Raw genomic sequence first — 25,016 nt, forward strand, 5'->3', positions numbered from 1 at the left:
TTTGTTCCAAGTCCAGACATCTTTCCTGAAGAGACTTCTTCATGCGTACCTCTTCATCCAGCTTTTTCTGGGCTTTCAGCAAGTCGTTTACTAATGACCTCATTTGAGATTTTACTACTTCAACTTCTTTTGGAGATTGATTGATCGGACTATTCAATCCCTCTACCGGAGCAGCTGTTTCAGCGGTCTGTTGTTCTACGTTGACGTGAGTCAGCGTACTTTTGGCATCCAAGGGCTGCTCTGTTGCAGTCATCTCAGTCTGTGTTGCCACCTCAGCTCTTCCAATAACCTTTGAGAGCTCCGAACCCCTTTCGTTTGAATATTGAAGTTCGTGTTCAAGTTTTTCCCATTTCAGAGTCCTGTCCTTCAGCATATGCAGGCGTTGGCTGACCGTTAACTCCTCTGACATCAGACGTTTTGTGTGCTCCTGCTCCATTTTCTCCATCAGCTGCTTCTGTTGTCTTTCCAGATTCTCCAACTCTATATCAAAGAACTCTTTCGTTGCATTCAACTCTTGCTCAAAACGGCGAAGCATTTGTTCTAATTGCTGTTGTAGTTTGAAATGGAGTTGAGTTCGAGCCCGGTGTCCCTCAGAAATTGGCACATCAGTAGACTTGCCAGACTCAGAATCCACAGTTAAACTATGTTGTTGTTGCTCAGTGGAATTCTGTGCTGAAACTTTGTCTTTTGCACCTGAGTTGGGCTTACCATCATCCGTTCCAGAGTCTGGGCCGACTATCTTCACCGAGTTCTCACTCGTTATTGTTTGTAGGAAATGCCAGTCCATATTCATTTTCCTAATCCACTCCCGTCCTAGTAGTGGAGGACCTCCTTCAGATATCACATATAAGTCCATTATTTGACTGTCTTCGCCCTTGTGGACCACTGCAACCTCTATTTTCCCGATGGGGTACACTCTTTGCCCCGTGTATGTTTTCAATATAATCCCCGTATCCTGTAGGGGAATATGTTGGAATAACTTTCCGTAATCTTTCTTATTTATGACCGTCAATGCCGATCCAGTGTCCAATTCCAGTTTTACTTGGACTCCTTCTATCTGAAGAGTGACCCAAATTGTCTGGAGGTCTGCACCCTTACCAGCGTTGAGTACTCTTAAGCTAGCCAGTTCATTACAGCTTAAGCTAGCCAGTTCATTACTGCTAGCGTCTGAATCGGACTCCTGTTCGGTCACCTTGTGTACCTTTGCGTATTTTCCTTGCGGTGACTTCTTGTTGCTGGTCTTCTTCCCTGACCTGCATACTCTAGCTATATGTCCAAGCCTACCACAAGTTCTACATTCTTGGTTTTTAAACCAACACTGGTTCTGATCATGCGTTGTCTTTCCACAACGATAACATTTGCCAGAACTCACACCCAATTTGTGTGCACTGAGCTCCGGTGACCGTAGCTGCATTACTGCCGTGCCTCTCGCTGCGGCTTCGTGTGCTGCTGCCATAGTGACCACCTTCTCAAGCGTCAGCTCATTCTCCTCGAGCAGTCGCTTTTGTGTATCCTGTTTAAATAAACCACACACAAATTTGTCTCGTAGTGCATCTGTCAGTCCCGTTCCAAACTGGCAATATTTCGCTAATTTACGCAATTCCAGCAAATATTCAGCATTGCTTTCATGCTGTAGCTGCCTTCTGTCGTAAAATTTAAATCGTTCCGCTAGCATCAGCGGCGTGGGGTTTAGATGATCTTTCAGGACAGTAACAATCTCATCGAACGTCTTATCCGCCGGTTCATCTGGTGATAACAGGTGTTTCAATTGCCCGTATGTCTTCGCACCCATTAAATTTAATAATGTTAGAGCTTTATCTTGGTCACGAATTTTATTGGCCTTACAATAATTTTTTACTCTTTCAACATATATGGCCCAATCTTCGAGGTCACTATCAAAGTTGCTAATATTCCCGTGTTTAGGCATTGTAGATTTGCAATTTCTCAGATTTTATTTTGTTTACTTGTTATCAAAGATGGCGGCTTCCCGCTCTTGCCGTCGTCCTCCGCCCACAAAATGGCGGTTTTCCCGCGCTTGGCGGTCTTCACCCGTCCCCCGACGCCGTCTCCCTTCAGCCCCCGAGTGCGGCCCTTATCTTCGCCGCGATCGCCCGAGTGCGGCCCTTATCAGCGGATGCGATCGCTGGATCGCGAAGTGGCTCCCGACCGAAGCGGCTCTCGGCCCTTATCTTCTGTGCGATCGATAGCCCGCGCTGTGCACCGCGGCTCTCGCACCTTGAGCTTCTGCAGCCGCCGCGCCTTTCAGTCCGAGTGCGGCCCTTATCTTTGGTCCCGATCGCTGGCCCGCGCTGCGCCTCGCACTTGAAGCGGCTCCCGGCCTCTGGCTCACCCGCTCGCGCGGCTCTTGCTCGCTCCCTCCCGGGCTCTGGCTCACCCGCTCGCGCGGCTCTTGCTCACTCCCTCCCGGGCTCTGGCTTACCCACGAGGTTATGGAGGCTTCAGGATCCTAATGCCTGTCGCTTCCAGTCGCTGGAAGCTGTCAGGATTTCTGCTGCCCTTCAGTTTTGAGTGGGGTGTTGAGGATTGAAACCTCTCTTCAACGTCCTGTCTTTGGACGAAGCCGCCGTGGAATAACTGCCGCAGGGTTCGAACCGACTCGTCGCCAGTGTTAAGTATGTGTATTGTATTGAACAATTAACACAAAGACTTAAACGTATAACTCAAACAGGTCTTTACTGGTTGGAGGTCGGGACTGCACGTAGGTCTTTACTTCAGGCCCACAGGCGGGAACTGAGGGGAGATCAGTACCCACAGTACTATTTATACCCCTATGGCCAGGAGTGGTACTGCGTATCACTACGCCCTACAAGTGGTGCAGTCCTGTCCATAGGTTCAAAGTAGCACACATATTACATACACAACACCGGCCACGCCCTGTGCGCTCCACCCTCTCTCTCTCTCTCCTCTTCCCGACAACGCTGCTCGGCCCCATTGAAAAGCCACCCAATCGAGCTCTAACCCACCGCAGCCCAGGAAGGATCAGTGTACTACCTGCCACCAGCCCGATTAGCTGGAACACCATAGACTGGAGAACCAAGCCCAGCTCTCGACAGCCTCTCCTGCAAATCTTCGAATTCGATGAATCAGAGGGCGGTTGCCCACGGTCGACGCCCGTTTCTTCTGTTTGTTTTTTTTTCTTTTTGGATTTCTTCCTTCTGGCTTCGACCTCTAATAACTTCGCTTCAGGGATGGATCCCCGTGAGGTGGTGCAGAACTATAGGTAAGTTCGGATCTGTTCGTCGCCAATGTAATGTCCGTGTGTAATTGAGACACGGACTGCAGAAGTTGGTTATATCAGGTGTTTACTGAATGGAGACAAAACTGGAACTGCTATACAAAGTTACTTCACAGGCTTATATACAGGGGTGGTCACTACTGGTACTGCAGTATATAGGGGCTGCAGAATATAGTTCCTTCTTCAAAGTACATATACCACAAACCCCAACAGGAGATAACACCCGGAGACCTGTACCCCAACAGGAAACAAAACCCGGAGACCTGTACCCCAACAGGAGATAACACCCGGAGACCTGTACCCCAACAGGAAACAAAACCCGGAGACCTGTACCCCAACAGGAAACAAAACCCGGAGACCTGTACCCTGACAGGAAACAAAACCCGGAGACCTGTATCCCAACAGGAGATAACACCCGGAGACCTGAACCCCAGCAGGAGATAACATCCGGAGACCTGTACCCCAACAGGAAACAACACCTGGAGACCTGTACCCCAACAGGAGACCTGTACCCAAACAGGAGACAACACCCAGCTCCTGTACCCCAACAGGAAACAACACCTGGAGACATGTACCCCAACAGGAGACCTGTACCCCAAACGGAGACAACACCCAGCTCCTGTACCCCAACAGCAAACAACACCTGGAGACCTGTACCCCAAACGGAGACAACACCAAGCTCCTGTACCCCAACAGGAAACAACACCTGGAGACCTGTACCCCAACAGGAAGCAACACCCGGAGACCTGTACCCCAACAGGAAACAAAACCCGGAGACCTGTACCCCAGCAGGAGATAACACCCGGAGACCTGTACCCCAACAGGAAACAACACCTGGAGACCTGTACCCCAACAGGAGACCTGTACCCCAACAGGAGACAACACACAGCTCCTGTACCCCAACAGGAAACAACACCTGGAGACCTGTACCCCAACAGAAGACCTGTACCACAACAGGAGACAACACCCAGCTCCTGTACCCCAACAGGAAACAAAACCTGGAGACCTGTACCCCAACAGGAAACAACACCTGGAGACCTGTACCCCAACAGGAAACAACACCCGGAGACCTGTACACAAAAAGGAAACAACACCCGGAGACCTGTACCCCAACAGTAAACAACACCCAGAGACCTGTACCCCAACAGTAAACAACACCTGGAGGCCTGTACCCCAACAGGAAACAACACCGGGAGAACTGTACCCCAACAGGAAACAACACCGGGAGACCCATTCCCCAACAGGAAACAACACCCGGAGACCTGTACCCCAACAGGAAACAACACCTGGAGACCTGTACCCCAACAGGAAACAACACCGGGAGACCTGTACCCCAACAGGAAACAACACCCGGAGACCTGTACCCCAACAGGAGACCGGTACCCCAACAGGAGACACTACCCAGCTCCTGTACCCCAACAGGAAACAACACCGGGAGACCTGAACCCCAACAGGAAACAACACCTGGAGACCTGTACCCCTACAGGAAACAACACCGGGAGACCTGAACCCCAACAGGAAACAACACCGGGAGACCTGTACCCCAACAGGAAACAACACCGGGAGACCTGTACCCCAACAGGAAACAACACCGGGAGTCCTGTACCCCAACAGGAAACAAAACCCGGAGACCTGTACCCCAACAGGAAACAACACCTGGAGACCTGTACCCCAACAGGAAACAGCACCTGGAGACCTGTACCCCAACAGGAAACAACACCTGGAGACCTGTACCCCAACAGGAAACAACACCGGGAGACCAGTACCCCAACAGGAAACAACACCTGGAGACCTGTACCCCAACAGAAAACAACACCTGGAGACCTGTACCCCAACAGGAAACAAAACCGGGAGACCTGTACCCCAACAGGAAACAACACCTGGAGACCTGTACCCCAACAGGAAACAACACCTGGAGACCTGTACCCCAACAGGAAACAATACCCGGAGACCTGTACCCCAACAGGAAAGAACACCGGGAGACCTGTACCCCAACAGGAAACAACACCTGGAGACCTGTACCCCAACAGGAAACAACACCTGGAGACCTGTACCCCAACAGGAAACAACACCTGGAGACCTGTACCCCGACAGGAAACAACACCCGGAGACCTGTACCCCAACAGGAGACAACGCCTGGAGACCTGTACCCCAACAGGAAACAGCACCGGGAGACCTGTACCCCAACAGGAGAAAACGCCTGGAGACCTGTACCCCAACAGGAAACAACACCGGGAGACCTGTACCCCAACAGGAAACAACACCCGGAGACCTGTACCCCAACAGGAAACAACACCCGGAGACCTGCACCCCAACAGTAAACAACACCCGGAGACCTGTACCCCGACAGGAAACAACACCCGGAGACCTGTATCCCAACAGGAAACACCGGTAGACCTGAACCCCAACAGGAAACAACACCGGGAGACCTGTACCCCTCCAGGAAACAACACCGGGAGACCTGTATCCCAACAGGAAACAACACCGGGAGACCTGTACCCCAACAGGAAACAAAACCTGGAGACCTGTACCCCAACAGGAAACAACACCTGGAGACCTGTACCCCAACAGGAAACAGCACCTGGAAACCTGTACCCCAACAGGAAACAACACCTGGAGACCTGTACCCCAACAGGAAACAACACCGGGAGACCAGTACCCCAACAGGAAACAACACCTGGAGACCTGTACCCCAACAGAAAACAACACCTGGAGACCTGTACCCCAACAGGAAACAAAACCGGGAGACCTGTACCCCAACAGGAAACAACACCTGGAGACCTGTACCCCAACAGGAAACAACACCTGGAGACCTGTACCCCAACAGGAAACAATACCCGGAGACCTGTGCCCCAACAGGAAAGAACACCGGGAGACGTGTACCCCAACAGGAAACAACACCTGGAGACCTGTACCCCAACAGGAAACAACACCTGGAGACCTGTACCCCAACAGGAAACAACACCTGGAGACCTGCACCCTGACAGGAAACAACACCCGGAGACCTGTACCCCAACAGGAGACAACGCCTGGAGACCTGTACCCCAACAGGAAACAACACCAGGAGACCTGTACCCCAACAGGAGACAACGCCTGGAGACCTGTACCCCAACAGGAAACAACACCGGGAGACCTGTACCCCAACAGGGAACAACACCCGGAGACCTGCACCCCAACAGGAAACAACACCCGGAGACCTGTATCCCAACAGGAAACAACACCGGGAGACCTGTACCCCAACAGGAAACAACACCCAGAGACCTGTACCCCAACAGGAGGAGGGCGAAAAAAGCTATAACAGTTATTTTAAAAAATAGATCAGAGATTTCAGCAAACGTGGATGTTTCAGGCGGCAACTACCAGCAGGATTACAGCTCTATATAAAAGCACAGAACTAAATGAAGCAGAAAAGTGCTCGACGCACCCTGATCCTTGCTGAGAGCCACCTGGATGAGCAAGCAGTTCCGTGACCAATTTGTTGGGTTTGAATGTGGGAAAGCCAAGCCGCTCTTGAGAAATTAGCAGAGATTTTAATTGAGGAGACATCTCCTGTTCATTAGCCTTGGCTCTCGCAATCTTCATTCAGAGGTGTCAAGCGACGTTTAACGTCTCCGTTGATTGTGTTCCCCTGGGGAAAGCCGGGTGGAAAGCTAATCATTATTAAGGAGCTGCGTCTCTCTCTGTTACACTCAGACTTCCCCATCCCCCAACTCTTCTCTTTCGAAGATTAACCTTTCGATTCCAAAAAAAAATAGGTTTATGCTTGACTGAAAATGCTGCAAATCTAAGATGAAAACAAAATGTTGGAAACCAACAGCAGGTGGGTCAGAATCTGAAAGCGGAAAGACAGAGGACAACTTTCAACTAGACATCCCTTCATCCTGATAGTTGTGAACAAGGGTTACACCCAAAGCATCAACCTTATTCCTCTTTCAGACAGCATTTTCGTACCTTAGAACCATAGAGCTTAGAGTACAGAAAGAGACCATTCAGCCGATTGTGTCTGTGCTGGATTATTGTCAGGTCAATCCCACTGTCCCGCTCTCTCCCCATAGCCCTGTATCAACCACAAACTAACCCCACTGCCCCGCTCTCTCCCCATCGCCCTGTATCAATCCCAAACTAACCCCACTGCCCCGCTCTCACCCCATAGCCCTGTATCAATCCCAAACTAACCCCACTGCCCCGCTCTCTCCCCATCGCCCTGTATCAATCCCAAACTAACCCCACTGCCCCGCTCTCTCCCCATCGCCCTGTATCAATCCCAAACTAACCCCACTGCCCCGCTCTCACCCCATCGCCCTGTATCAATCCCCAACTAATCCCACTGCCCCGCTCTCACCCCATAGCCCTGTATCAACCACAAACTAACCCCACTGCCCCGCTCTCTCCCCATCGCCCTGTATCAATCCCAAACTAACCCCACTGCCCCGCTCTCACCCCATAGCCCTGTATCAATCCCAAACTAACCCCACTGTCCCGCTCTCTCCCCATCGCCCTGTATCAATCCCCAACTAATCCCACTGCCCCGCTCTCACCCCATAGCCCTGTATCAACCACAAACTAACCCCACTGCCCCGCTCTCTCCCCATCGCCCTGTATCAATCCCAAACTAACCCCACTGCCCCGCTCTCACCCCATAGCCCTGTATCAATCCCAAACTAACCCCACTGTCCCGCTCTCTCCCCATCGCCCTGTATCAATCCCAAACTAACCCCACTGCCCCGCTCTCTCCCCATAGCCCTGTATCAATCCCAAACTAACCCCACTGTCCCGCTCTCTCCCCATCGCCCTGTATCAATCCCAAACTAACCCCACTGCCCCGCTCTCTCCCCCATAGCCCTGTATCAATCCCAAACTAACCCCACTGTCCCGCTCTCTCCCCATCACCCTGTATCAATCCCAAACTAACCCCACTGCCCCGCTCTCTCCCCATCGCCCTGTATCAATCCCCAACTAATCCCACTGCCCCGCTCTCTCCCCATCACCCTGTATCAATCCCAAACTAACCCCACTGTCCCGCTCTCTCCCCATCGCCCTGTATCAATCCCAAACTAACCCCACTGCCCTGCTCTCTCCCCATCGCCCTGTATCAATCCCCAACTAATCCCACTGCCCCGTTCTCTCCCCATCACCCTGTATCAATCCCAAACTAACCCCACTGCCCCGCTCTCTCCCCATCGCCCTGTATCAATCCCAAACTAACCCCACTGCCCCGCTCTCTCCCCATAGCCCTGTATCAATCCCAAACTAATCCCACTGACCCGCTCTCTCCCCATCACCCTGTATCAATCCCCAACTAATCCCACTGCCCCGCTCTCTCCCCATCACCCTGTATCAATCCCAAACTAATTCCACTGCCCCGCTCTCTCCCCATAGCCCTGTATCAATCCCAAACTAATTCCACTGCCCCGCTCTCTCCCCATAGCCCTGTATCATTCCCAAACTAATCCCACTGCCCCGCTCTCTCCCCATAGCCCTGTATCAATCCCAAACTAATTCCACTGCCCCGCTCTCTCCCCATAGCCCTGTATCAATCCCAAACTAATTCCACTGCCCCGCTCTCTCCCCATAGCCCTGTATCATTCCCAAACTAATCCCACTGCCCCGCTCTCTCCCCATAGCCCTGTATCATTCCCAAACTAATCCCACTGCCCCGCTCTCTCCCCATAGCCCTGTATCATTCCCAAACTAATCCCACTGCCCCGCTCTCTCCCCATAGCCCTGTATCAATCCCAAACTAATTCCACTGCCCCGCTCTCTCCCCATAGTGACTCTTCCTCTGCTACAAATATTAATTTAATTTTTCCTTAATAGTTGCGATGGTCTCTGCCTCAGCCACTCTCTGTGACTAAGCATTCCACACTCCAACAAATCTGTGTAAAGAAATTTCTCCTAACCTCTCTTCTCACTCTCTCAGTGACAATTCTAAGTTCATGACACCTTGTCACTGACTCCTGAACCAGAGGAAATCAACTTTCTCTCTATCAAAACCATTCATCATTTTAAAGTCCTCCACTAAATCTCTGTGTCGTTTCTTTCTTAAACTTTCATGACTCTTACACTCTGCTTAACCTACTCTGCTCCAGTGCAAAAAAATAGTTTTCCTTGAAACTGACCAATCACGTTTCATCATTTTCTCTTCGCTCAACTTCTCCCCTCCTCTCCGGAAAATGCTGAATCTCTCTGGGTTACCATGTCTCAGTGGGTAGCACTCACACCCAGAAGGTCGTGGGTTCAAGTCCCACTCCAGAGGCTTGAGTGCAAAATCTAGGCTGACACTCCAGTGCAGTACTGAGGGAGCGCCGCACTGTCGGAGGGGCAGTACTGAGGGAGCGCCGCACTGTCAGAGGGACAGTACTGAGGGAGCGCTGCACTGTCGGAGGGGCAGTACTGAGGGAGCGCTGCACTGTCGGAGGGGCAGTACTGAGGGAGCGCCGCACTGTCGGAGGGACAGTACTGAAGGAGCGCCGCACTGTTGGAGGGTCAGTACTCAGGGAGGGCTGCACTGTTGGAGGGGCAGTACTGAGGGAGCGCTGCACTGTCGGAGGGTCAGTACTGAGGGAGCACTGCACTGTCGGAGAGGCAGTACTGAGGGAGCGCTGCACTGTCGGAGGGGCAGTATTGAGGGAGCGATGCACTGTCAGAGGGGCAGTACTGAAGGAGCGCTGCACTGTCGGAGGGGCAGTACTGAGGGAGCGATGCACTGTCAGAGGGGCAGTACTGAAGGAGCGCTGCACTGTTCGAGGGTCAGTACTCAGGGAGGGCTGCACTGTTGGAGGGGTAGTAGTGAGGAAGCGCTGCACTGTCGGATGGGCTGTGCTGAAGGAGCGCAGCACTGTCGAAGGGGCAGTACTGAGCGAGGGCTGCACTGTCAGAGGGGCAGTACTGAAGGAGTGCAGCACTGTCAGGGGGCAGTACTGAGCGAGTGCTGCACTGTCGGATGGGCAGAACTGAGGGAGCGCTGCACTGTTGGAGGGGCAGTACTGAGGGAGCGCCGCACTGTCGGAGGGGCAATACTGAGCGAGGGCTGCACTGTCGGAGGGGGAGTACTGATGGAGTGCCGTACTGTCGGAGGGGCAGTACTGAGGGAGCTCTGCACTGCCTGAGGGGCAGTACTGAGGGAGCGCTGCACGGTTGGAGGGGCAGTACTGAGGGAGTGCCGCACGGTTGGAGGGGCAGTACAGGGGGTGCGCTGCACTGTCGGAGGGACAGTACTGACTGTGCGCTGCACTGTCGGAGGGGCAGTACTGAGGGAGCGCTGCACGGTTGGAGGGGCAGTACAGGGGGTGCGCTGCACTGTCGGAGGGACAGTACTGACTGTGCGCTGCACTGTCGGAGGGGCAGTACTGAGGGAGCGATGCACTGTCGGAGGGGCAGTACTGAGGGTGCACTGCACTGTCGGAGGGGCAGTACTGAGGGAGCACTGCACTGTTGGAGAGGCAGTACTGAGGGAGCACTGCAATGTTGGAGGGGCAGTACTGAGGGAGCGATGCACTGTCGGGGGGCGCAGTACTGAGGGAGCGCCGCACTGTCGGAGGGGCAGTACTGAGCGAGCGCTGCACTGTCGAGGGCAGTAGTGAGTGAGGGCTGCACTGTCGGATGGGCAGTGATGATGGAGTGCCGTACTGTCGGAGGGGCAGTACTGAGGGAGCGGTGCGCTGTCGGAGGGGCAGTACTGAGGGAGCGCTGCACGGTCGGAGGGACAGTACTGAGGGTGCGCTGCACTGTCGGAGGGGCAGTACTGAGGGAACGATGCACTGTCGGAGGATCAGTACTGAGGGTGCACTGCACTGTCGGATGGGCAGTACTGAGGGAGCACTGCGCTGTCGGAGAGGCAGTACTGAGGGAGTGCTGCACTGTCGGAGGGGCAGTACTGAGTGAGTGATGCACTGTCGGAGGGGCAGTACTGAGGGTGCACTGCACTGTCGGAGGGGCAGTACTGAGGGAGCACTGCACTGTCGGAGAGGCAGTACTGAGGGAGCGCTGCACTGTCGGAATGGCAGTACTGAGGGAGCGATGCACTGTCAGAGGGGCAGTACTGAGGGAGCACCGCACTGTCGGAGGGACAGTACTGAAGGAGCACCGCACTGTTGGAGGGTCAGTACTCAGGGAGGGCTGCACTGTTGGAGGGGTCGTACTGAGGAAGCGCTGCACTGTCGGACGGGCTGTGCTGAAGGAGCGCAGCACTGTCGAAGGGGCAGTACTGAGCGAGGGCTGCCCTGTCGGAGGGGCAGTACTGAAGGAGTGCAGCACTGTCAGGGGGCAGTACTGAGCGAGGGCTGCACTGTCGGATGGGCAGAACTGAGGGAGCGCTGCACTTTCGGGGGGGGAGTACTGAGGGAGTGCTGCACTGTTGGAGGGGCAGTACTGAGCGAGGGCTGCACTGTCAGAGGGGCAGTACTGAGGGAGCGCTGCAATGTCGGAGGGGCAGTGCTGAGGGAGCACTGCACTGTTAGAGGGGCAGTACTGATGGAGCACTGCACTGTTGGAGGGGCAGTGCTGAGGGAGTGCTGCACTGTTAGAGGGGCACTACTGAGGGAACGCTGCACTGTCGGAGGGGCAGTGCTTAGGGAGCACCGCTTTGTCGGAGGGGCAGTACTAAGGGAGCACTGCACTGTCCGAGGGGCAGTACTGAGGGAGTGCTGCACTGTCGGAGGGGCAGTACTGAGGGAACACTGCACTGTCAGAGGGGCAGTACTGAAGGAGCACCGCACTGTCGGAGGTGTCGTCTTCTGGATGAGACGTTAAGCTAAGTCCCCATCTACCATTTTAGGTGGATGTAAATATTTTATGGCAGTATTTCGGAGAAGAGCAGTGAAGTTCTTCCCGGTGTCCTGGCCAATATTTAACCCTCAACCAACGTCAGTAAAAAAGAGGTCATTTATCAAATTGCTGTTTGTTGGAGCTTGCTGTACGCAGATTAGCTGCCGTGTTTCCTACATTACAACAGTGACTACACTTCAAAAAGTACTTCATTGGTTGTAAAGCACTTTCGGATGTCCTGAGGTTGTGAAAGGCAAGTTCTTTTTTCCTTCCTTACTGTCTCCACTGGCCATGCAGCACCAGAGGACATTCTCCACGGAGCTGGGACCGTGAGCGCTGGTATTCAATCCTGGGGCGGGAGGCACCACAAGTAAACCCAATCTGATCCTCCCCCGACGCCCACATTAATTGGATCGTGATCAAGGTTGCCAAGTGCAACTGTAGCCCCCTCAACTGCTAACTCAGCACAGCCTGGAGAGTGAACCTGAGCACTTCCTGTTCCCGGTGACTCGGTTCCGAGCCAGCTCTCCCCATGCTGATTTAAGTTTGCTTTAATATATAAAAAATATTTTTTTGCAAGTCAGTGAATTTGCAATATTAGTGACATTGACTCAACCCCCTGAAATAACAAAGTTTATTATAGATTTACTCTTCCAAACAATCTGGGACCAATTATCCATTTATCAACATTCACTGAAAGAGGCTTCTCAAGGTTTGCCAAGTCTCAATGCTGTTGGATCCGGACCCAGTGCTCTCTTTGGTTTGGGCACTGAACTTGTGTTTTACCTGTTTTTAAGTATCTCGTTCTTTAAATAAGCAACGGGATCTGCGAGTAATGTATTGGAATATTTTACAAGGGTTGCGGAAAGTAGTCTGCGAAAAAAAAAAAATTCTCATTAGTGTTTTTGGCAAACGGTTCCTTCCAGGCAGAGTAACAACGTAAACAGGATAGAGCTGAGGATTGTCAATATTGTCTACTTTGTCAATAGTGCTTTGAAGAGTTGCCAACACACCCAGAGCTGGCAGCCAATCGGATGCACCATCTTTTTTTTGGCTGAATATTTTTCCTCGCCTCTTCTGAAGGTGTCAATTTACGTTGGGTTACGTTTCCACGGGCTCCCGACGCCCTCAGGTACCTCACCCAACTGACCACTCGTCATGGGTGAGACTGGACAGCGAGTGTCGCCGAGTGTTGACTCAGGAGGAACCACAGCCAGAGCAGATACTGTCCTTCCTGACCTTCACCATCAACAACAACAACAGCAACTTCCATTGATATAGCGCCTTTAATATAGTAAAACATCCAAGGCGCTTCACAGGAGTGATTATCAAACAAAATTTGACACCGAGCCACATCAGGAGATATTAGAACAGGCTTGGTCCATGAGGTCGGTTTTAAAGAGCGTGTTAAAGGAGGAGAGAGAGGCGGAGAGGTTTAGGGAGGGAATTCCAGAGCTTAGGGCCCAGGCAGCTGAAGGCATGGCCGCCAATGGTGGAGCGATGGAAATTGCAATCAGAAGCAACAATCCCTGGTTAATTTTCTCAGTAATGCTGAGGCCCATTACAGCATCTCTACCACAGCCGAGTGAGGGCAACAAACTCAGCACAGCCCAGGGACTGAACGTGGGACCTTCCTGCTCTATGTGCCCCACTCACACACTGGGCAGCAATTAAACTGATCCATCAGGAGAGCCGGGATCCTTAAAGTGGTTTTGGAAAGTGTCTGACCCTGTGCTCAATAAAGGTCACACATAGGAGTCCACAGCTTCAGACCCTCAGGATAGACTGAAATTGCACGGTGGGACTAATCAGAGAACTCCTTCAAAGAGCCGGGACAGGGAAGATGGGCCCAATGGCCTCCTTCTGTGTGGTGTGATTCTCCAATTTGTGAAAGTAATGTGAGATGAAACAGACAGATCTCCCCTCAAACCCGTTCCCCCATCTCCAGGGATGTCAGTGGAATTTATCCTAAAGAATTTATCCAAAAAGGAAAGGGAGGTGGGGTAGCATTGCTGGTTAAAGAGGAGATTAACACAATAGTAAGGAAGGATATTAGCTCTGATGATGTGGAATCTGTATGGGTAGAACTGAGAAACACCAAGGGGCAGAAAACGTTAGTGGGAGTTGTATACAGACCCCCAAACAGTAATGCTGAGGTTGAGGATGGCATTAAACGGGAAATCAGAGACACGCGTAATAAGGGCACGGCAGTTATCATGGGTGACTTTAATCTACATATAGATTGGGCTAGCCAAATTAGTAACAATACTGTGGAGGAAGAATTCCTGGAGTGCATGCGGGATGGTTTCCTGGACCAACATGTCGAGGAACCAACTAGAGATCAGGCCATCTTAGCTGGGTATTATGTAATGAGAAAGGATTAATTAGCAATCTTGTTGTGTGAGGCCCCTTGGGGAGGAGCGATCATAATATGATAGAATTCTTCATTAAGATGGAGAGTGAAGTAGTTGACTCAGAGACTAGGGTCCTGAATTTCAATAAAGGAAACTATGATGGTATGAGGCATGAGTTGGCTAGGATGGATTGGGAAACGTTACTTAAAGGGTTGACGGTGGATAGGCAATGGCAAACATTTAAAGATCGCATGGATGAACTACAGAATTTATTCATCCCTGTTTGGCATAAAAATAAAACAAAAACGGTGACTCAACCGTGACTAACAAGGGAAATTAGGGACAGCATATGTTCCAAGGAGAGGACATATAATTTGGCCAGAAAAAGCAGCAAACCTGAGGATTGGGAGCAGTTTAGGATTCAGCAAAGGAGGACAAAGGGATTATTAAGAGGGGGAAAATAGAGTATGAGAGTAAGCTTGCATGGAACATAAAAACTGACTGTAAAATCTTCTATAGATATGTGAAGAGAAAAAGATTGCTGAAGTCAAGCGTAGGCCCCTTGCAGTCAGAATCAGGGCAATTTATAATGGGGAACAAAGAAATGGCAGACCAATTAAATACATACTTTAGTTCTGTCTTCACAAAGGAGGACACAAATAACCTCCCAGAGATGTCAGGGAATAATGAGAGGGAGGAATTGAATGAAATCAGTATTTGTAGGGAAATGGTGTTAGGGAAATTAACGGGATTGAAGGCCGATAAATCCCCAGGGCCTGATAATCTACATCCTAGGGTACTTAAGGAAGTGGCCCTAGAAATAGTAGGTGCGTTGCTGGTCATCTTCCAAAATTCTATAGACTCTGGAACAGTTCCCATGGATTGGAGGACAGCTAATGCAACCCCACTATTTAAAAAAGGTGGTAGAGAGAAAATGGGGAATTATAGACCGGTAAGCCTGACATCGGTAGTGGGGAAAATGCTAGAGTCCATTATAAAAGATGTAATAGCAGAGCACTTGGAAAACAGTGACAGGATCAGACAAAGTCAACATGAATTTACAAAAGATAAATCATGCTTGACTAATCTACTGGAATTTTTTCAGGATGTAACTGGTAGAATAGATAAGGGAGAACCAGTGGATGTGGTGTATTTGGACTTTCAGAAGGCTTTCAATAAGGTCCCGCATAAGAGGTTAGTGTGCAAAGTTAAAGCACATGGGATTGGGGGTAAGCTACTGACTTGGATAGAGAACTGGTTGGCAGACAGGAAGCAAAGAGTTGGAATAAACGGATCTCTTTCCAAGTGGCAAGCAGTGACTAGTGGGGTACCGCAGGGATCGGTGCTAGGACCCCAGCTATTCACAATATATATTAATGATCTAGATGAGGGAACTAGATGTAATATCTCCAAGTTTGCAGATGACACAAAGCTGGGTGGGTGTGTGTGCTGTGAGGAGGATGCCGAGAAACTCCAGTACGATTTGGACAGGTTGGGTGATTGGGCAGATGCATGGCAAATGCAGTATAATGTGGATAAATGCGAGGTTATCCACTTCGGTGGCTAAAACAGGAAGACATTATTATCTGAATGGCAATAGATTTCGAAAAGGGGACGTGCAACGAGGCCTGGGTGTCCTTGTGCACCAGTCACTGAAGGTAAGCATGCTGGTGCAGCAGGCGGTTAACAAGGCAAATGGTATGTTGGCCTTCAGAGCGAGAGGAGTCGAGTACAGGAGCAAGGATGTCTTGCTGCAGTTGTACAGGGCCTTGGTGAGACCATACCTTGAGTATTGTGTGCAGTTTTGGTTGCTTTATCTGAGGAAGGATGTTCTTGCCATGGAGGGAGTGCAGCGAAGATTCACCAGACTGATGCCTGGGATGGCAAGAATGACGTATGAGGAGATATTGGGTTGATTAGGCTTATATTCGCTCGTGTTTAGAAGAATGAGAGAGGATCTCATTGAAACTTATAAAATTCTAACAGGACTAGACAGACTAGGTGCAGGAAGGGTGTTCCTGATGGCGGGGGAGTCCAGAACCAGGGGTCACAGTCTAAGGATAATGGGTAAGCCATTTAGGACAGAGATGAGGAGGAATTTCTTCACCTAGAGAGTGGTGAACCAGTGGAATTCTCTACCACAGAAGGCAGTTGAGGCCAATTCATTAAATATATTCAAGAGGAGTTAGATATATTTCTTAAGGCTAAAGGGATCAAGGGATATGGGGAGAAGGCAGGGACAGGGTACTGAATTTGGATGGTCAGCCATGATCTTATTGAATGGTGGAGCAGGCTCGAGGGGCCGAATGGCCGACTCCTGCTCCTATCTTCTATGTTTCTATGTTTCTATATGACAATCTGGACCATTACAAAGGCTCACAGTGTTCCCCAAAAGCAATTTATCTCTATTTGATTCACCGTTATAATATAAAATATACAAAGAGGGATAATTTCATTAAAACTCTTTTTAAGGAGAGATTGTTGCCATCGGGATTCTTTTTAAGACGGATCTCACACTGCCTTGTCTGAAGATCTGGGCATTTTTTAAAGAGGAGTTTGTCCCATTAAAATCCCTTTTAAATGGAGCAGTCATGCTCTCAAGATCATATTTAAAGAGAAACCGCACCATCAGAACGCTTTCAAACAGAGAGTGTGGGCACACGGAACAAAACTGTCCCCAATTTGGCACAAAATTTAAGGATCTTCCGAGATTGGCGCTGTTAATGGGACAGTGTAGAGGGAGCTATACTCTGAATCTAACCCATGCTGTACCTGCCCTGGGAGTGTCTGATGGGACAGTGTAGAGGGAGATTTACTCTGTATCTAACCCGTGCTGCGCCTGCCCTGGGAATGATTGATGGGCCAGTGTAGAGGGAGCATTACTTTGAATCTAACCCATGCTGTACCTGCCCTGGGAGTGTTTGATGGGACAGTGTAGAGGGAGCTTTACTCTCTATCTAACCCATGCTGGACCTGCTCTGCGAGTGTTTGATGGGACAGTGTAGTGGGAGCTTTACTCTGTATCTAACGCGTGCTGCACCTGCCCCGGGAGTGTTTGATGGGCTGGTGTAGAGGGAGCTTTACACTGTATCTAACCTGTGCTATTCCTGCCCTGGGAGTGTTTGATGGGACAGTGTAGAGGGAGCTTTACTCTGTATCTAACCCGTGCTGTACCTACCCTGGGAGTGTTTGATGGGACAGAGTAGAGGGAGCTTTACTCTATATCTAACTCACGCTGTACCTGTCCTGGGAGTGCTTGACGGGACAGTATAGAGGGCGGTTTACTCTGTATCCAAACCGAGCTGTACCTGCCCTAGGCGTGTTTGATGGGACAGTGTATAGGGAGCTTTACTCTGTATCTAACCCATGCTGTGCCAGCCCTGGGAGTGTTTGATGGGACAGTGTAGTGGGATTTTTACTCTGTATCTAACCCATACTGTACCTGCCCTGGGAGTGTTTGATGGGACAGTGTAGAGGGAGCTTTACTCTGTTTCTAACTCGTGCTGTACCTGCCCTGGGAGTGCTTGACAGGACAGTATAGAGGGAGCTTTGCTCTGTATCTAACCCGAACTGTACCAGCCCTGGGCGTGTTTGATGGGACAGTGTAGTGGGAGCTTTACTCTGTATCTAACCAGTACTGTACCTGCCCTGGTAGTTTTTGATGGGATACTGCAGAGGGAGCTTTACTCTGTATCTAACCCGTGCTGTCCATGCCCTGGGAGTGTTTGATGGGACAGTGTAGAATGAGATGTACTCTGCATCTAACCCGTGCTGTACCTGCCCTGGTAGTGTTTGATGGGATAGTATAGAGGAAGCTTTACTCTGTATCTAACCCGTGCTGTCCCTGCCCTGGGAGTGTTTAATGGGACAGTGCAGAGAGAGCTTTACGCTGAATCTAACCCGTGCTGTAACTGCCCTGGGAGTGCTTGACGGGACAGCATAGAGGGAGCTTTACTCTGTATCTAACCCGTGCTGTACCTGCCCTGGGAGTGTTTGATGGGACAGTGTAGAGGGAGCTTTACTCTGTATCTATCCCGTGCTTTACCTGCCCTGGGAGTGTCTGATGGGACAGTGTAGAGTGAGCTTTACTCTGTATCTAACCCGTGCTGTACCTACCCTTGGAGTGTTTGACGGGACAGTGTAGAGGGAGCTTTACTCTGTATCTAACCCGTGCTGTACCTGCCCTGGAAGTGTTTGATGGGACAGTGTAGAGGGAGCTTTACTCTGTATCTAACCCATGCTTTACCTGCCCTGGTAGTGTTTGATGGGTTAAACATAGACATAGACATAGAGATAGGAACAGGAGTAGGCCATTCGGCCCTTCGAGCCTGCTCCGCCATTCAATGAGATCATGGCTGATCTTCGTCTGAGATCATAGCTGATCTTACCAGTTCAGTACCCCGTCCCCGCCTTTTCTCCGTAACCCTTAATCCCCTTAGCCTTCAGAAATATATCCAATTCTCTCTTGAAAATATTTATTGAATTAGCCTTCACAGCCCTCTGTGGCAGGGAATTCCACAGGCTCACCACTCTTTGAGTGAAGAAATTCTTCCTCATCTCTGTTTTAAATGATTTGCCCGCTATTTTTAGACTGTGGCCCCTGGTTCTGTGCTCCCCTGCCATTGGAAACATTCTCTCTGAATTCAGCCTGTCCAGGCCTGCCATAATTTTATATGTTTCGATGAGATCCCCTCTCAATCTTCTAAACTCCAGTGAGTACAAGCCCAAACTATTCAATCTCTCCTCGTAGGTCATTCCCGCCATTCCAGGTATCAGCCTGGTGAATCGCCGCTGCACTCTTTCCATGGCAAGAACATCCTTCCGCAGATGGGGCGACCAAAACTGTACACAATACTCCAGATGCGGTCTCACCAGCACCTTGTACAGCTGTAGTAAGGTATCCCTATTCCTATACTCGAACCCCCTTGATATGAAGGCCAACATACCATTTGCCTTCTTAATCGCCTGTTGCACCTGCATGCTCTCCTTCAGTGACTGGTGCACAAGAACACCCAGGTCCCTCTGCACTTCCCCATCTCCCAATCTATTGCCATTTAGATAATAATCCACCCTCCTGTTTTTACCCCCAAAGTGGATAACCTCGCATTTATCCACATTATAGTGCATCTGCCACGTATCCGCCCATTCCCCCAACCTGTCCAAATCGCAATGTAGCCTCCTGACATCCTCATCAGAGCCCACCCCTCCTCCTAGTTTAGTGTCGTCAGCGAATTTGGAAATATTGCATCCAATTCCCTGATCCAGATCATTTATATATATTGTGAACAGCTGGGGTCCCAGGACAGATCCTTGCGGCACCCCGCTGGTCACTGCCTGCCACTCCGAAAACGAGCCGTTTATTCCAACTCTCTGTTTTCTATCCGCCAGCCAGTTCTCTATCCACGTTAATACTTTGCCCCCAATCCCATGAGCCTTAATTTTGCATGATAATCTTTTGTGTGGAACCTTATCGAAGGCTTTCTGGAAGTCAAGGTACACCACATCCACTGGCTCTCCCCCATCTATTTTACCAGTTACTTCCTCAAAAAATTCCAGCAGATTAGTCAAACACGATTTACCCTTTGTAAATCCATGTTGACTCTGTCCGATCCTTTCCCCATTTGTCAAGTGCTCCGCTATTTTATCCTTAATAATGGACTCTAGCATTTTGCCCACAACCGATGTAAGGCTTACTGGTCTATAATTCCCTGCTTTCTCTCTACCCCCCTTTTTAAATATTGGGGTAACATTAGCTACCCTCCAATCCACGGGTACTGTTCCCGAGTCAATGGAGTTCCGGAAGATGATCCTTAGAGCATCTGCTATCTCCAGGGCCACCTCCTTAAGTACCCTAGGATGTAGTTTATCAGGCCCCGGGGATTTGTCGGCCTTCAGTCCCCTCAACTTACCCAACACCATATCCCTAGAGATACTAATTTCTGTCAGCTCCTCCCTCTCATTAGTCCCTATGTTTGTCGATATTCCTGGGAGGTTATTTGTGTCCTCCTTTGTGAATACAGAACCAAAGTATGAGTTTAATTGGTCTGCCATTTCCTTATTCTCCATTATATATTCTCCCGACTCGGACTGCAAGGGACCGACTTGGGATTTTACCAGTCTTTTCCTCCTGATATACCGATAAAAGCTTTTGCAGTCTGTCTTTATGTTTGCTGCAAGTTTACTTTCGTATTCTATTTTCCCCTTCCTGATTAATCCCTTTGTCCTCTTTTGCTGTATCCTGTACTGCCCCCAATCTTCCGGTCTGGTGCTTTTTTTTGCCAGTTGATATGCCCTTTTTTTTGATTTTATGCTGTCCCTAATTTCCCTCGTTATCCACGGTTGAGTCACCTTTTTAGGTTTATTTTTATGCCAAACCGGTATAAACATGTTCTGGAATTCTTCCATTCTATCTTTGAATGCTTGCCATTGTCTATCCACTGTCAATCCCCCCAGAAACACCACCCAATCAATCTTACCCAATTCCCGTCTCATACCCTCGTAATTCCCTTTATTTAAGTTCTGGACCTTAGTCTCTGATTCAATTTCCTCACTCTCCATCTCGACTGAGAGCTCGATCATATTATGATCGCTCTGACCCAAGGGGCCTCGTACAAGAAGATTGCTGATAAGTCCCTTCTCATTGCACAATACCCAGTCTAAAATGGCCTGATCTCGAGTCGGCTCCTCGACATATTGGTCCAGATAACCGTCCCGAAAACATTCCAGGAATTCCTCCTCCTCAGAATTTTTACTAATTTGGGTAGTCCAATCAATATGTAAATTAAAGTCACCCATGATGACAGCTGTGCTCTTATCGCACGCTTCTCTAATTTCCCTTTTTATGCCTTCCCTCACCTCCATATTACTATTTGGAGGCCTATATATCACACCCACTAACGTTTTCCTCCCCTTGCTATTTCTCATTTCTACCCATACAGATTCCGTTTCCGGTTAGTGTAGAGGAAGCTTTACTCCGTATCTAACCCGTGCTGTACCTGCCCTGTGAGTGTCTGATGGGACAGTGTAGAGGGAGCTTTACTCTGTATCTAACCCGTGCTGTGCCTGCCCTTGGAATGTTTGATGGGACAGTGTAGAGGGAGCTTTACTCTGTATCTAACCGGTGCTGTACCTGCCATGGGAGTGTTTGATTGGACAGTGTAGAGGGAGATTTACTCTGTACCTGACCCATGCTTTACCTGCCCTGGGAGTGTTTGATAGGAAAGTTTAGAGGGTGCTTTACTCTGTATCTAACCCGTGCTGTACCTGCCCTTGGAGTGTTTGATGGGACAGTGTAGAGGGAGATTTACTCTGTATGTAACCCGTGCTGTGTCCGCCCTGGGCGTGTTTGATGCGACAGTATAGGGGGAGCTTTACTCTTTATCTAACTCATACCGCACCTGCCCTGTGAGTGTTTGATGGGATAGTGTAGAGGGAGCTTTACTCTGTATCTAACCCGTGCTGTACCTGCCATGGGAGTGTTTGATGGGATAGTTTAGAGGGAGCTTTACTCTATATCTAACCCGCGCTGTACCCGTCCTGGGAGTGCTTGACGGGACAGTATAGAGGGAGCTTTGCTCTGTATCTAACCCGAGCTGTACCAGCCCTGGGCGTGTTTGATGGGACAGTGTAGAGGGAGCTTTACTCTGTTTCTAACTCATGCTGTACCTGCCCTGGGAGTGTTTGATGGGATAGTGTAGAGGGAGCTTTACTCTGTATCTAATCCGTGCTGTCGCTGCCCTGGCAGTGTATAATTGGACAGTGTTGAATGAGCTTTACTCCATATATAACCCGTGCTGTACCTGCCCTGGGAGTGTTTGATGGGACAGTGTAGAGGAAGCTTTAGTCTGTACCTAACCCGTGCTGTACCTGTCCTGGGAGTGCTTGATGGGACAGTATAGAGGGAGCTTTACTCTGTATCTAACCCGAGCTGTACCTGCCCTGGGCGTGTTTGATGCTCCAGTGTAGAGGGAGCTTTACTCAGTATCTAACCCGTGCTGTACCTGCCCTGGGAGTGTCTGATGGGACAGTGAAGAGGGAGGTTTACTCCGTATCTAACCCGTGCTGTACCTGCCCTGTGAGTGTCTGATGGGACAGTGTAGAGGGAGCTTTACTCTGTATCTAACCCGTGCTGTGTCCGCCCTGGGCGTGTTTGATGCGACAGTATAGGGGGAGCTTTACTCTTTATCTAACTCATACCGCACCTGCTCTGTGAGTGTTTGATGGGATAGTGTAGAGGGAGCTTTACTCTGTATCTAACCCGTACTGTACCTGCCCTGGGAGTGTTTGATGGGATAGTTTAGAGGGAGCTTTACTCTGTATCTAACTTGTGCTGCACCTGCCATGGGAGTGTTTGATGGGCTAGTTTAGAGGGAGCTTTACTCTATATCTAACCCGCGCTGTACCTGTCCTGGGAGTGCTTGACGGGACAGTATAGAGGGAGCTTTGCTCTGTATCTAACCCGAGCTGTACCAGCCCTGGGCGTGTTTGATGGGAGAGTGTAGTGGGAGCTTTACTCTGTATCTAACCAGTACTGTACCTGCCCTGGTAGTTTTTGATGGGACACTGCAGAGGGAGCTTTACTCTGTATCTAACCCGTGCTGTCCATGCCCTGGGAGTGTTTGATGGGACAGTGTAGAATGAGCTGTACTCTGCATCTAACCCGTGCTGTACCTGCCCTGGTAGTGTTTGATGGGATAGTATAGAGGAAGCTTTACTCTGTATCTAACCCGTGCTGTCCCTGCCCTGGGAGTGTTTAATGGGACAGTGCAGAGAGAGCTTTACGCTGAATCTAACCCATGCTGTAACTGCCCTGGGAGTGCTTGACGGGACAATATAGAGGGAGCTTTACTCTGTATCTAACCCGTGCTGTACCTGCCCTGGGAGTGTTTGATGGGACAGTGTCGAGGGAGCTTTACTCTGTATCTATCCCGTGCTTTACCTGCCCTGGGAGTGTCTGATGGGACAGTGTAGAGGGAGCTTTATTCTGTATCTAACCCGTGCTGTACCTGCCCTGGAAGTGTTTGATGGGACAGTGTAGAGGGAGCTTTACTCTGTATCTAACCCATGCTTTACCTGCCCTGGTAGTGTTTGATGGGATAGTGTAGAGGAAGCTTTACCCTGTATCTAACCCGTGCTGTCCCTGCCCTGGGAGTGTTTGATGGGACAGTGCAGAGGAAGCTTTACTCTGTATCAACCTGTGCTGTACCTGCCCTGGGAGTGTTTGATGGGACAGTGTAGAGGGAGCTTTACTCTGTATCTAACGCACGCTGTACCTGCCCTGGGAGTGTTTGATGGGACAGTGTAGAGGGAGCTTTTCTCTGTATCTAACCTGTGCTATACCTGCCCTGGGTGTGTTCGATGGGACAGTGTAGAGGGAGCTTTACTCTGTATCTAACCCGTGCTGTACCTACCCTGGGAGTGTTTGATGGGGCAGCGTAGAGGGAGCTTTACACTGTATCTAACCCATACTGTACCTGCCCTGGGAGTGATTGATGGGACAGTGTAGAGGGAGCTTTACTCTGTATCTAACCCGTGCTGTACCTGCCCTGGGAGTGTTTGATGGGACAGTGTCGAGGGAGCTTTACTCTGTATCTAACCCTTGCTGTACCTGCCCTGGGAGTGTTTGATGGGGCAGCGTAGAGGGAGCTTTACTCTGTATCTAATCCATGCTGTACCAGCCCTCGGAGTGTTTGATGGGACAGTGTAGAGGGAGCTTTAATCTGTATCTAACCCGTGCTGTACCGGCCCTGGGAGTGTTTGATGGGACAGTGTAGAGGGAGCTTTACTCTGTATCTAACCCGTGCTGTACCGGCCCTGGGAGTGTTTGATGGGGCACCGGGTGCATGAAATAGTAAGTTTTGGATTTTCCATTTTGGTCAGCCTTCAACTTGATGAGAATAAAATGTATTCAATTAAAGATTAACGGCAGGAAATTCCTCATAGCTGCTCCTGCTCCAATGGTGTTAGTTCACGGATACGTGGAGTGTGGAAGCAACTCCAAGGAATTTGCCAGCCTATTATTCAAAACGACATGACTAGAATTTGTTTTTACGCAGCGAGTTGTTGTGATCTGGAACGCGCTGCCTGAATTGGCGGTGGAAGCAGATTCAATAGTAACTTTCAAAAGGGGAATTGGATAAATACATGAAGGGGAATAATTTGCAGGGCTCCGGGGAAAGAGCAGGGGTTGTGGGACTAATTCTGTGCTGTAAGATTCTAAGATTCTCTGTAACTTACTTTCTCCATGTCAACTCAAGCAGTCATTGAGGAAGCCCCACGCGTTTATACTGTTTGACACAGTAAAGAGTGCTGCCCTCTCTAAATAGCAATGGTCGGTTTGTTTTTATAGGTTTGAGTCCAAAATGCTTTTTTCATAAATTACTGCTATGAAATTGATTAAGAAAACATTCTTTGGCAAAAGCAGAGCTCGGGATTATTACTTCTTTCATGAATTTCAATCTAAAGCAATAACATAGCGTCTATTAACTGGAATTGATACCAGCTGCCTACTTGTTGCTGGAGACCTGCCTTGGGTCAACAGATTGGACTTGCTAAGAGATTAATCCCATTCATGATGTCATCCTGTGGTGGGATCCAATTACATTCTTGCCATACCTTGGTTATTTGCCGAATCTGTCCTT

Source organism: Somniosus microcephalus, chromosome 18, assembly GCF_052327205.1.
Source record: "Somniosus microcephalus isolate GS21.2 chromosome 18, FLI_Smic_1.0, whole genome shotgun sequence".
Taxonomy (NCBI): Eukaryota; Metazoa; Chordata; class Chondrichthyes; order Squaliformes; family Somniosidae; genus Somniosus; species Somniosus microcephalus.